At 36.9% G+C, this 14,196-nt stretch overlaps 1 protein-coding gene across 2 annotated transcripts in view; it reads right to left on the bottom strand.

Moving 5' to 3' along the window:
• LOC131695115 (phospholipid-transporting ATPase VB-like) overlaps positions 1 to 14,196 on the bottom strand; it is a 216,576-nt gene that overhangs the window by 166,942 nt on the left and 35,438 nt on the right. Inside the window, exon 3 of one of the 2 annotated variants that reach the window (XM_058983634.1) lies at positions 2,460 to 2,478. The exons of the other annotated variant lie outside the window; for it this stretch is intronic. The gene's annotated coding sequence lies outside the window, so the exon portion shown is untranslated. The remainder of the gene's footprint in view (positions 1 to 2,459; positions 2,479 to 14,196) is intronic. 2 annotated transcript variants of the gene reach the window in all.

Raw genomic sequence — 14,196 nt, 5'->3', positions numbered from 1 at the left:
GTTTTTCGAATAATTTTGGAATGCATGAGATAATGGCAATCCCACGATGGTTTCGGATGTCCGATTTACTACCTGATTTAAAAATTGGAACTAAAAAGGATAATTTTCATATTCCTGGTAATATTCCATTTTTAGTGACATGTTGAAAATATGTAGTAATGGTGGAGTGTATTCTCCTGATTTTTTGAAAATATTGGTGCAATTCCGCCAGGTCCAGGTCCTTTTGATGCGTCTAGGCTTTTTTGGTGCAGTGGTAATTTCGTGTTCAGATAGTCCGCGGACGGAGATGTCATTTGAAAATCCAGGTATAAATGAAAAGTAGTCGCAGTTTGTTTCGGAATATTATGTATACACTTTCAATCTTCAACTTTGAAATTTCGTCTTCTCGAAAAACTGCCAAAAGGCGCTTGTCATAAGAAAGTTAAACAGTGACTATGCTTTACTGGTTGAACATCAGATTGTGATTCAACTGGAGTCTCTATAAATGTTTTTACATGAATGCTCCCACCAAGGGCTATCCGTAATGGGTAGATTATTAAGTTTACTGACACATGGGATACTGATGGTCATATGTATAAAGCGCGGTCTGAGCATAGGCTGAGCCAGATTGCAGGGTCGTGAAGGAAGAAATTTGGTTTTTCAACAGTATTCCCATCACTCGAAAACCGTTGTGAATACCTACGAAAAAAATCATCCGTCTGTCATCACAACAGGCGGCCTCTCACCCTCCTTGTCTTGGGTTCTAACCTGAAATATATTTCAGTTTTTTCTAACATCACCACTGTTTTGCGTGAACCTAACTCAATTTCATCAAAAATGTTTGTTTGAAGTAACTATCCAGGTTCCATTCCTAGATTCTCAAACGAAAACGTTAATAGAAACAAATCCGAGACTTCAAGGAATCTATAGATATGCATTTTTTTAAATTTTGACTCTAAACGGCTAATAAATAGGCTTTTAAAATGTGTAAAACATATATATATATATATATATATATATATATATATATATATATATATATATATATATATATATATATATATATATATATATATATATATATATATATATATATATATATATATATATATATATATATATATATATATATATATATATATATATATATATATATATATATATATATATATATATATATATATATATATATATATATATATATATATATATATATATATATATATATATATATATTGTTGGACCATTTTAAATGAGATAACAGCAGATTCCTTAAGTAGTAGCACTCAAACACGTAAGATTAATTTTTAATAAACCTACGTTGAAGATGCACTCCTTATGTTATACTAAACTATCTAAAAAGGGAACTGGGGAGTACACAATCCCCCCCACTCAACTTTTCATTTTCTGACTACGTCTATGTTATTCAGCAATTCATTCTGAACATTTCATTTAAAGGTACCAAGTTTCTGCGATGACTATAGTCTCATTTATTTAAGTTTAAAGTATCGATGTCAATGGTGTACTGACAGTGTTGGAAGAAATAATGAATTTCTGCATTTGAATTGAACGATAAGTTTAAAAATCGTTATAATTATTTTTTGAAAACTCGTAGCAAGTTACCATCTTTGACAAAATTGTTAACCAAGTTTTATTAAGCTGGTTTTCATATTGAGCGAAATAGCTATCTTTATTAACGTAAATCCAAAATAATTGATTTCCCCATATAAAATCCCATACAAACTTTGAACGCAATGCGCAAACCCGGGAAGCAACCGACCGCTCCCAAATTTTGCACATACATTTAGGACCACAAAAGGAACTCAAAAAGTGTTTTGTTCAAAAATGTTATATGTCGAGCCACTCTAAATTGGAATTCTTCTCCATCTACATGTTTCAGTTTACCATACGGAGCTAGTTAGCCAACGAGAGAAAAATATGGCGCAGATTTCGACCAGACTTTGATAAACTTTCACACTTATTCCTGGTAGCCCTCACCGAATATGAGTCGAGGCAGGTGCTCACATGACAATATGTGCTTAAACCCCAAATAAACCAAAGAAACTAGTAAAAGCATCTCAGTATGTTCATGAACTAATCAATGTTCAAGTGACCTGCTGTATAACATAATTTGTTGTATAAATCGTGCATGCAAAATAACACATAACAGAAACAGTTTTTATTTTAGATTCAGCAACTTATGAAACAATATCATAACTAGTTGTAAAACTTCGATGTATTTGAATATTTCTGTGAATATTAATAATTTCATGATACATTTTTTTACAAAATTCATAACTTAGTGGAATGTCACAATTAATTTATTAATAATAATGAAAAACAGTTGCTTTCACCATCAATCAGATACTAGTATTTCAAATATTACTTATAGTATATAAGTAATAGTTGAAATACTAGTATCTGATTGATGGTGTTTTTCATTATTAATATTGGTGTAGTATTGTATTTGTTGTACAAACCTGGATGTACTCGGCTAACCTGTAAAGAGAAGAAAACACAGTTTTAGTTATGGTTTATCTGAAACAAGTTTAGTTAGCTGTTATGTGTCATAAAAACTACTAAGTTTGTTGCCACCGTTTTGATCATGAATCACAGACCTCGTCTGCCAGTCCTGTGCGCTAAAAATAGGTTATGGACTCGTTGACAACATTGTTAATATTGACCCACGTTGGTTTTTAATATTCAAGTTCAAACAAATTCGTGTTAATCAAATTATATTCAAATGTACACTCCCCGTTTGAAACATCACTAGTATGCATCTCGTCAAACCACATTACGTAACCCGCCTTTGACCGACTGTTCCAAACCACCTTGATCCGACCGCGTCTGCTGCTCGTTATATCGAACTACAAAAACTCCGAACAGCCAACGATCAATTGACGACCTCTACCTCCTGAGTGACGGGAAGTGCCGCCAGCTAGCAGAATTAACCCGATTATCGATGCTCAGACGAAATAATGTGTCATTGCAGCCAATTGGATCCGCGGCGATCGATGACGGTTGGCTAGGAAAACTGACCCTATCGCGTCCGAGTGAAGGTAATATTTAACGCCACGCGCTGGATTGAACGTTCGTTCAATCAGCCAAATCTTTAACATGTGAATGTCTACGCGCGGGTCTACCTAGCGATCGTGAAAAAGGAGACCTTGAAAGTGCAGCAGCTCGGCATGATCCGCTTCGTTCGCCTATTATTACCTCTGAGCTGACTGCAGAGCCCGACCTGTATCGCGAGCTTATGTCTTTAGTGTCAGTGTATTTGTAAGCAACTAAGTAAATCAACGCTGGTCGGGGAGCCAGCTCCCGGCCGGTTTCGAGCCGTTTGACTTGACGGCTGTGCAGATAAACCTGCACACGAAGGCTCTTAATTGTATAATTGCATCAGCCGAAAGCTTGAATGTCTGGTTCTGTTCAAGTGCAAATATTATTTTATTGTTTTGCTTCGCTACCAAACTTTGCCGGAAAAGTTGAAGTTGACGTCCGAAGACACACATACATGCAGACATAGGAAGGTTGAACGGCAATTGTCCTTGAATTAGTTTTCAGCCGTTTTTCTTCGTGCCGACAAAGTGGTTTGTCCGGCAGAGTTTCGGACTCCAGCAGAGAGACACCCCTTGCATGCGAATAACCATCTGTTGCGTTGAGCACGGAAATAAAGAAAAATATCGATGAAGGCCCAACACAAAGTTCAACGCCATGCTAGTTAGTATCCAAAAGTTTTTCTAGCGAGTAATTAGAATGGCGAGTGGGCGAGTAAAGACAATCTTAGGTAATTTGAGCATTTAGTGTAAACTCTCGCGTGCTTCTGAATAGACTACCCCGAGCAATCGTTGCGTGCTTGGTGTTCTGGGAACTGATTGCGTATTGTTTGTAACTGATATTACATGAGTCGTATAGTTGAATCTGCCATTACAGGAAATTTGTTGAATGTCTAATCCGAGATGACAGACACAAATGAGAAACATACAGTGCACCGTTACCCGGGTATATATTGAACAAGCAAGATTATCTAGTGACTTGAATGTAAAACTATAGTTTACGGTTTCTTAAAGGCAAAATCCTGCCTAAGGCAAAACGGCATGCACATCTCGGATCGGTATAGAACAGTCGTGTTGAAAAGTTTCGAATCTTGTAGGCACTAGAAAAACGTTACTCAAAGCAAATAGGAGAAAAGTAGTATCGTTCATTTTACGAACTAGAAAAATGACGACTTTTTAAAGGAAATTTGCCGTAAGTTTACACATTTCATTTAGGTTGTACGAAAGTTATCGTCGATGACGAAATTATTGTTCATAAATGAAACGAAATGCTTCGTGCTTTCAATAATATTTATATATGCAGTCCGAATATTTTCATAAAGGGCGCAATTTACTTTTTGTACTTTGAACGATTTCGTTAGTCGTTCGATTTTTTTTTTATTCATCGAAAGAAAGTTTTCGTATTCTTACATATGATATTTTCATTCAATCTTTTCGCATCGACGCTTGACAACATCGACTTTTTAGCTTAGCTCAGTTGACCGCCCGTGGGCTTTCCGTGATTGATCAAAGCCTGTTGAAATTGTATATTGAACCAATTGTATGATACTTGGGAGTAATACATCATACTCAACGTGCAACCTAAAGGGACTAAGATTATAGTATGATCAATAACATAGATGGCCACGCACATGCAGGTAAATTTTGGGATGGGAAGGAATGTTAGTTCAACACTTATGACTATTATGACCGAGGAATTCTCTGCATTATCCACAAGTGTCGCAGGATTGTATTGATTAAGGAAATATCTTGGTAGATATTGTGATTTAGATAAGTACTCAAGCGCTATTTTCTTTTCATTTTAGATTTAAATTTTTTAGAAGTGCGACCTCCAGTAGAAATATAAATGCAGAATAGGAATTTTATGTATTCTTCCGCGGGCCGTTACATAGTAGGATAAGGCCACGTGGAATATAATAGAGGTATCTATTCATCTATAGACAATATGATCTTACCAAGTCGAAAGTCGCTCGCGGTCGATTTCCGATAATTCGAAACGAGCAATTTGAACTCCGAATAGCCGGCCATCGGGAGTATTGCTTCTTATAAACACTTCAATGATTATTTCCAAAGTTTTCAGTACAAATCAAGCGTAAAAAAGTATAGCAGATAATATCTATATTATCTCAAATAAATGTGAAGAAATTTACTGCGAAATGTTAATGACAAGTTGGGATATCCACTCTCACTATCAGACACGTTCCCATAATTGGGTTAAATGCCAAATTTCAAACGACATGTTTATTGCGTAATAAATATAATAAACACTACGACAAGGGCGGATTAGAAGAAAGATGGATGGGAGAAGGGCAATACTGCCAACGACGGACTACCATATGAGCGGTTAAAACTTGAAAGAGTGACGCAGAGTACTGCACTGGATGATTTTGAAGAAGTTTTAGCTTCCGATGGCCCTACATTCTCTGACAGAGTGTTCAAATGTTTACCACTGTTTAGTAAAGCAAAAGTAGTACAAAGCTAGTGTCATGAGACCTCAAGAAGTCACTTTTGGATGTATTCGTCAATGTAGATTTGTCGGTAGACGGTTCCAGATTTAATAAAAAGAACTGGCTTATTTTGACACATCTTCAGATCGCTTGCCACACAAAAAACTTTTTGTGTAATTCGACAGCTTGATCTTAGGCAAACTTCAAAAATTTCCGACTTGAAAGTTTGCTTTTTTTAAATACGGTTTTTAAACCAAAGCTTTAAAAGTTATACCTTGGCGTGGAAGAGCCGGTATATTAATACATGCTACTACAATACTAAGTGTTAGAATTAGACTTCAACCTTTACGGCTATTGTACAACCGCGAGAAGAAACCTAAAACGTTGGTACACAATCGTAAATAGCGATTCAGAAAAGGTGACTATATGCCAGTGATTAACTCAATATAGAATGGATATAGGCTATAGTGCAAAACCTTAAGGTCCGTCCAGGTTAAGTCTTCGGTACGGAGCAATACCTTAGCCCGCCGGAAACCACACGACTTACATAAAAAATTTGGGGGCTTTAGAAAAAATCGTTCATATTACTGAAGGAGCTCGTATAAATATTAGAAAGATTCTCGTATATTTCATCAAACCAATTCGTTGTAAGCTGTAAGAGTTTCATACTCTTTTCGTGATTTCGGAAAAAAGACTCTTAAGAAAAAATACGATTTATTATATGTACGAAAAATTCGAACATTTATATCGACCTAACGAAACATATGCACAGCAGATTTACGAATATGGTCAAGGCTTCTGTCTGTCACGTTACAAGTTTACGTATATTTCATAAGATAAGTCTGCAAAAACGATAAAATCAGATTCTATCACAATTGCACATTATTAAGGTCACTAAGCTGCACATTTTTATACAGAAAGTTATTTTCTGTCATGAACGGGTTTCGCTTTATTGTCATTTCTATACGTCTGTCACGTTACACAATTTTCGCAGTGAGTTTGGAGGTTGCCCGAATAAATTGAAGAAGTCATTTCCGTTGTCCCCCAAATTTGCATGAACACAGTTTTATGTTGAAGCTTGGAAATCAAAGAAGAGTTTTTCTGAAGAAAAATTTTTCTTTTCGATTTTATGAAGTATTCTCAATGATTTGTCGCGATACAACCAGAATCTGTCACGTTACAGTTCTGTATTTTTATTGAAGCAAGTATATCGAGACAGTCGTACACAGATCATTCCTGATTTGGAAACTTAGTATTAATGGGAAATTTCCTGTTTATTTTGAAAAACATATTGGTTTTGATAAAAAAAAACTTGAATAACTTATGAATAGGTCATAATTTCACGAAGTAACACATTATGTCGAAAGAAAATCTAAAATAACATATAAACATCTGCATTTTAAAGGACAATTTTTCATGAGCATTTTGAATTGGAAATACATTTTGAAATACATTTTTTTCGAGAGTTATCCTACTGGAGTTGTAGAGCAAGGTTCTCGGATGGGATCCCCGTCAGAATCACACTGCAATTGAAGACTAGACAGGCAATGACGCCCACTAAAACGCTGCTTTAGGCCAATTGTAGCAGGCCGTGATTCTGAATGTGATATTCGTTGTAGGTTCAGGTATGTGCGGGCGTAGGGACTTCGCGATCGCGTGTATCATCGCGAAGGACTGGAGCATTTGTATGTTAGCGTGTTCGATCGCTTGTGCGTTTGTATGTCGCCTGTGCTAACGTGTATGTTACTTCGCGTGTATAAATTCTATTTTATAACTGTGTGCCTTTCGCACATTCGCGTGTGTTCTTGAATAATCGCGCGCGGACCGTGAATCTGATGCTTAATTTTTAGTGTATGGTACTGATAGTAGAAGAGAGTCCATTTCCCCATATCACTAGAGTTCCAGGTCATGTCACCATAGAACGTGTTGTTTAGTGAATATGAGCGTCACGTTTTTATTGGTCCAACTGGAGGCATTAGTCCAGACTGCTAGGACCGAGATAAGACTACCGGACGTCACTGTTTCATGATCGCGCGAGTGGTGGGTTAATGCTTGAGACCGCGTTTGGAAGATTATAGATGCTACGATTAATTAACTACCGGGGTGTTTTCATGTAAGCTAAATCGCGGGCGTAAGTATGTGTGGATTATTACAATTACATGGTCGCCTTTGTGACCAGGTTTGTGTTAACGCGAAAGCCACGAGCGTTTGTATCTAAATGAGTATAGATAGCATATAGTAGGTATGTACTAATAAAAGGAATCATAACATGCCGAATAAAGAAAAAAAGATACAAAGAGCATGATTAGAAGTGTATGGAAAAGCAACCTAATAGATGTACAAAAGAAACAGAGTAATGAAGTAGAATAGAAAAACACATGTAACATGCAATCAAACTCGTCTAAATGTAGCAAATGTATACTTTCCATCTGTTAGACTTTCATCGTGCTGTGCTGACCGGGAATGGATGATTCAAGTGCGTCGGTAAATTTGTTATACCCTAATTTATCCAATCCGACCTTCCCGAATGAATGGAACCAAATGCACAAATTGAACACTGGATGTATTATACGCCAGTTCCGCATCCATTCCCCGACTCAAATGTCACAAATACTCAGACGAACACATACACAGATAGACGTACGACTAGTACGTAACAATTGTACACTAGTACTAAAAACTACGAATATTACAAAACGACGACTACTAGGTTTCTAATTATGTATTTATCATATTAATTTGATTATTAAATTGATTTAATTAGTCTATGCACGCTGGCGAAGTCGACCGATAAATGGACACACAATGACTCCCACTGTGAGCTCCGCCCACGAATACCGCCATCAAACTGTGGAACAATGTTTACAAATACAGCACACAGCAAAAGACTATCCACGTCAACCCGCCAGTCGGCCACGTCACCGTGCACAGACTACTGGTTAAGCATTAGTATGCGCAGGTGCAGAGTATGAAAAAACATAGGACATAAAAAGAGGCATAAGCCCACTCGGTCTCCTCAATGCACCACTATCGAGGCTTAATGCAATAACCATCTTAAAACAATTGTCTGTCAGAGGTTCTGTAGCACTGATCCATGCAATATGCTTGATGATGTTTGCAATACTGCCAAACCCCGCAACCTTGGGGAGGGAACGAGATACGATTAAAATTAGTTACATAATCTAGTCGTGCAGCCAATTTTTTTCTCTTAGGTGATCAGGATATCGCGATTTACTTTGTCAAATGTGAATTTCAAATCCGTTCCTATACTTCCGAACGCAAATTTCATAACTAATTTAGTTATAGGTTTAGTGCCCTTCACGCGCAAATGCGGTTTTTAACAGTTTTCTCCTTAGTGGAGAAAAATAGTTTTGCCTAAATTTTTCTCCACTAAGGAGAAATAATAGTTCAAGATGTTTTAATACCGTCAATCTAATCAGCGTAAGGGAGCGGTTTATGGCCGACCAAAGAATGCTTATAAAACTGAAATAAAAGTGCTTAAAAAGTGATTCATTGCGGTGCCATAGGAAAAACTTCATTTCTCCGAAATTTCTAAATATAAAAATATGATTCTTTCAGCAAAGTTTCGTGATGTGAAATGTTCTTTTTTGTTTCGATTATAGAGGTTTTAACCTTAAGGTTATTTCAACTCTTCGGGTTAGAAACATCTCTTAAGAAAAATCTCTAACCCTATGTGCGGGGTTGGGATTCAATCCCAGGTGAGCTGCGTACAAGGCAATCGATTTACCAACTACGCTGCCCGCTCCCAGTTGAACTGTTATTAAATTTCGCGAAAGCAACTATTCTTCTAGGTAAACAGCGAGAAAAGTTTTTTATGCGATTTTTTTAACTACGCGGTTTGTATCCCCGAGTACAAAACCATAGAGTGTTCCGTGAAAATACAGGCAAAATTAAAAGAATCACAGTACAGTTCGTAGAATCTGTCTGCGGGAAGGTTGCACCATGTCAGAAAACATCCCAACAGAACTTTAAAAAATTGGTAGCCAAAAGTCGTACTAAAAAGCTGTACGGGTATGAATGGCGCCGGTGGCTGAGTGGTAAGCATGACCGCCGCTCATTCCAGTTGCCCTGGGTTCAATTTCAGCCGAGGTCGTTGAGATTTCTCTGAGGTTAAAAAATCTTTGGTCACGTCTTCCTTCGGAAGGGAAGTAGAGCCGATGGTTCCGGTCCATAAGTTGATGGATCGGTATCTTTAGTCCAATTAGTGGAGTGACCTCTCTGGAGTCGGTAGAGAAGAAGTAGAATCCAACTTCTATACTTACTAACAAATATCCTCTTCCCGTGATACCTGTAGAGTGCGCAGTAGTATATACGGCCTCTAGCAAAAGTAAGTATCAGACTAACCTTACGCGAGCTACGCTCGAGCCTGGTCGGTGCTGGTATTGACCAATAAAACAGTTGCATATTGAAAGATGTTTCGCTACTCCCAAGCAGAATTATCTACTTATTCCCTGTGTAACTTCAGCTACTCCAGACCGATAACGGAGTAGCAGCCAAGGGTGGTCGCACAAGCTCAATCTCTAGCTGTGCGGGTATGTTTGGTCAAGTATGACGGATGAAGTATGATAAACGACGAAACATTATTAAAAATGTACATTTGACAAATCCTGAATCAAGAATTGTACATTGTCAACCGGATGGAGGATGCGCCGCCCGCAGTTCTCTATTAAGCTATAATATAGTAAAATACAACGCATTGGCGTGTTAACCAAATCATGTTTCGATTTTGCAATGATCTCATTAGTAATCAGAACTTCGCTACTACCAGAACATTATCTATGTTCAGTTGTTTGCATATCAACACAAGTAGTGTCCTTTTTGGACCTACGATGGTTGAGTTCAAGTTAGCTGGATTATACTTCTGAGACGAACATTGAAACGTTAATAGAAAGTTCTTCCGACCAGCGCATAATTTTTCTTGTTAAATCTCTTAAAGCTATGGAATGGTGCCTTTGGTGAGTTTCTATATTATTTCCTTTTGGAGAAAATTCTTAAATGAAACACCAATTGATTGAAATTATGAGCCAATTTGGAAGCATTTTTTTAATTAAGTATTTTGTTCATGAATTTCTGAAGTTTATTTTCTCAGTAGATTTGTTGTGGTCCTTCAATAGTTCTGCATGCTTTTAATCGGTTGTGTAATTTATGCAAAAGAAGGACAAGTTCCGTGGTATTAATACTTTACTGTGCGTGTTTAATTAAAAAGAAACTAACGCCTTGGTTTTGGATTAGATTTTTACTGCATTTGGCAGAAGCAGCTTCCCAGAATAAGAAAATGTTAGGTTCTTTTCGATTGGTATATACACCAAGTGCCTATGCTAGGAGTAACTCGCATATAAAATGATAGCCAATATAAAAGACGAGATAAACATACCAGTTAAATCTTGCACACGATAATCTAAAGTTGTTAGAAACAGTATGTCATCGAGAAACGGTGCAGATCTGGTCTAACCGGTTCTCCCGTTTTATCCTCCAAACTACAAGTCAGCTCGAGATGGTACACCGCGTTTATCTCTGACACTGCGTCTGCAAAATACAGTCAACTAAGCCAACAAATGAGGTCAACAAATGCCCGGCTCGCCGAGACACCGAGCTCTATCCAGCGCCACAGTACATGTAGTGTTTGAGTATCTATATCTTTTTTCTTTTCTTCTCAAAGTTTGTTCCCCTCTCACGGCATTGGTACAATCGGTATCTATCTACACCGCAAACTATGGCAAGATAGATGGATACATGAATACATGCTGCTACTTATGAGCACTAGACTTTGTTGCTTAGCGCTTAGAGGGCGCTCTTGTCTGGCTGGTTGCGCGAAGGTCTACAAACACCGTCTGCCCGTTGTGGTGGTGTAGAAATAATAAATAAAGTTAAGTACAACAGAAACAACAACAAAATCGAGCATCTCTTTGCAGCAGAGTTTGGATTTCGTGGTAATAACTTTCCGTTTCCATGACCTTTAAAGAACACGAAAAACGACCACAGCTCAGTGGCAGTGCAGTGGGAGACAAACGGTGGGATCGGGTTTCGATACAGCGTGGAGCCAGGTTGTAATGATATTGATTGTAATGAAATTTGTTTAAATAAAATACACTAACCTTTTGGAACTAAGATGTACTTGGTTGTTCAATAAGAAACATAATTTTGAGTGCATTAGACGCTGGGTACGCTAATTGGAAAAATTACCCTTTATAAGTTAAGCTTTCGAATGTTGCGTTCTATACATTAAATCTTGTTTCTTAATTTTATGGAGATGGTCAATTATTTTCATTCACGTCCATTATCACCTATTTTTATTGGGTGATTCATCAACAGTGCTATCTGTGAAAATAAACACCCTTGGTTATGCAACTATTTTTTCCGATCTTATTTTATTGCAAACAACTAAGCAGTTTTCATTTTATTATATTCAGAATTGCATATATTTTGCCGTATGTAATTTTAAATGTTCTTTGACTTGATGGCATTGTATCCAGCGGGTGGTGCCAATCAAGCTGACATTTCTTTGGACTGAGCAAACCAATTTCTGATTAGATTTGACCATATCAGCACGAAGAACACATTAATTATTGTCATATTTATTGGTTTTTACAGTCCATTAAATCATCAATTATAATAATAGTCCTCATGGGTACCTTCATAAACTACGGAGTAGTACATGCACTATAACATTGATTGTCATGTTAAACATATTTTTTCATGAGCCTTAAAATATTATAGCTTGATTATTTACGTGAAAGTGGACTGAACCAGGAGTCCCTTCTTTATTTTTTCCATTTGCTCCATTTCATGGGCGCATTGCTGTTTTAAATTAAATTACTTTATTTCGTTCTTATTGTCTGCAATCTGGTTTTAGTAATTTGTATAAAAAACCAGCGTATGCCATCGGTAATATATTCTATTTACAAAATTAGTCGTTTCAGGAATGTCGGTAGTGTTTACTTTATATCGATTACAATACGTTACCGTTAGCATAACAACGAACACGAATAATATTGATAATATAAGACTCGATACCTTATTCAAACGTTCGCGGAGAAAGAAACCAATACATAACTGTCATTTCATTTCTTTTCATAATACTAGTGAAATACACGATTAATAATAGTTGTAGCATATCTATTTCGATAAATGTCTCGAGACAGTAAAGGTAATCGCTTTTCATTATATTGTATTGTTCTTGGAATGTCGTGTTTCGTCGGAATAAAAAAAGAATAAAAGAATAATAAAATCGTTCACATGCCGTTTGATTCAATTAAACATAGGCAACACTTCCGACTGTTCGGAGCTTGTCGCTTACGTTAAGTTTCTTTTTAACAACCCGAGCATTTCCAAATTAATTCAACAAACAATAAATCTATCATAAATTCTCAGCAGCCGGTTGCCCAGAGCAATAAACACATGATAACACTTCTGAAAGTGGCTTAAATCGTATCACTTGTCAAGGTAAATCTAGATTTGTGTAACTTTACCCCACCCTGCTAACAAAAACTGCTTTCCGTGGCAAACGCAGAGATGCAAAAATATACACGGTCTCCACAACAACGTTTGTAACACTAACATTCCTTTCCTTCCCCGATGACTGTAAGGACGTGACAAGCGCCCGTTATGAGCATTTCAAAGTATAGAACGCTTGAAACGTGCACATTGAGAATGAATAGCTACTCTCAGGCCCCATTCGTTGATTCTCTGCGCAATTTCGCTTGCTCTGGTCAATCACGGAGTAGCGACTACGAATTGTACGGTCATCATGCTTATGCTCAATATCGTTTCCTATTTTTATTTTTGAGTCGGTGGGCAAGGGTGAAAAGAAGTAATAAAATTAGCTTTTTGGCGCGCATTTCACAATTTACGCGGCATCTGCAAAAATATGCCAAGTACTTTTAAATGCAAAAGACTTCATATACATTTGAGTCTTTTTAAATGCAAAAGGCTTGGTATAAATTTGCATTTTTTGGCCCTCATTTCGCAATTTACGCGGTTTCTGCAAATATGTTTTTTGAATGCAATGGACTATATTTAGAAGTCCTTTTAAATGCAAAGGACTTAGAAACCTTTGGAAAAGACGGATCTCCAAGACTTCCTATGGCCTTTACCTGGGGGTATGTATTTTCGGAATGGTTTTGATGAGTAAGTCGATGTAAAGCACCATTTGGAAATAAAAATATGACTTCCGGATTGACTTAATTCACCATAACCCAATAATCATGGGTGTTTACGAAATGGTTTTGACAAGTAAGTGTCAAAGATCGATGTTTAGCGCCATTGTGAAATCTAAGATAGCGACTTCCGGTTTAGTGAAATTTACTATAACCCAATCAATATGGGTATATTCGGAATTGTTTCGACGATTAGGTCTCAGAGGTCGAAATGATAGCACCATTGACGAATGTCGCGCTAAATCGCATTCAGAGTTGGCAGCACCCTCTCAGATTTGAATGAAACTTTCTGTACATGAAGACTTTGTTACAAAAAGCCACTTTGCATGCCTTGTTTTTTTTTTTCAAAAATGATCTAAACTGTCTTTTGAAAAGTGTCAAACTTTTTTACAATTTTTTTTTCAAATAGCTTTAGTCTAAAAATGACAAATCCAAAAAAATGTTGCAGGAGTGAGCCAATTTTTTTAATAAAAATGTTGAAAAAATTCTTCATCGTCCCTTACACTGAAAAAAATCGATTTTAAAAATTTAAAGTCG

This window comes from Topomyia yanbarensis, unplaced genomic scaffold (genome assembly GCF_030247195.1).
Source record: "Topomyia yanbarensis strain Yona2022 unplaced genomic scaffold, ASM3024719v1 HiC_scaffold_29, whole genome shotgun sequence".
In the NCBI taxonomy this organism is placed as follows: domain Eukaryota; kingdom Metazoa; phylum Arthropoda; class Insecta; order Diptera; family Culicidae; genus Topomyia; species Topomyia yanbarensis.
This window is presented reverse-complemented; position numbering and strand designations above follow the sequence as displayed.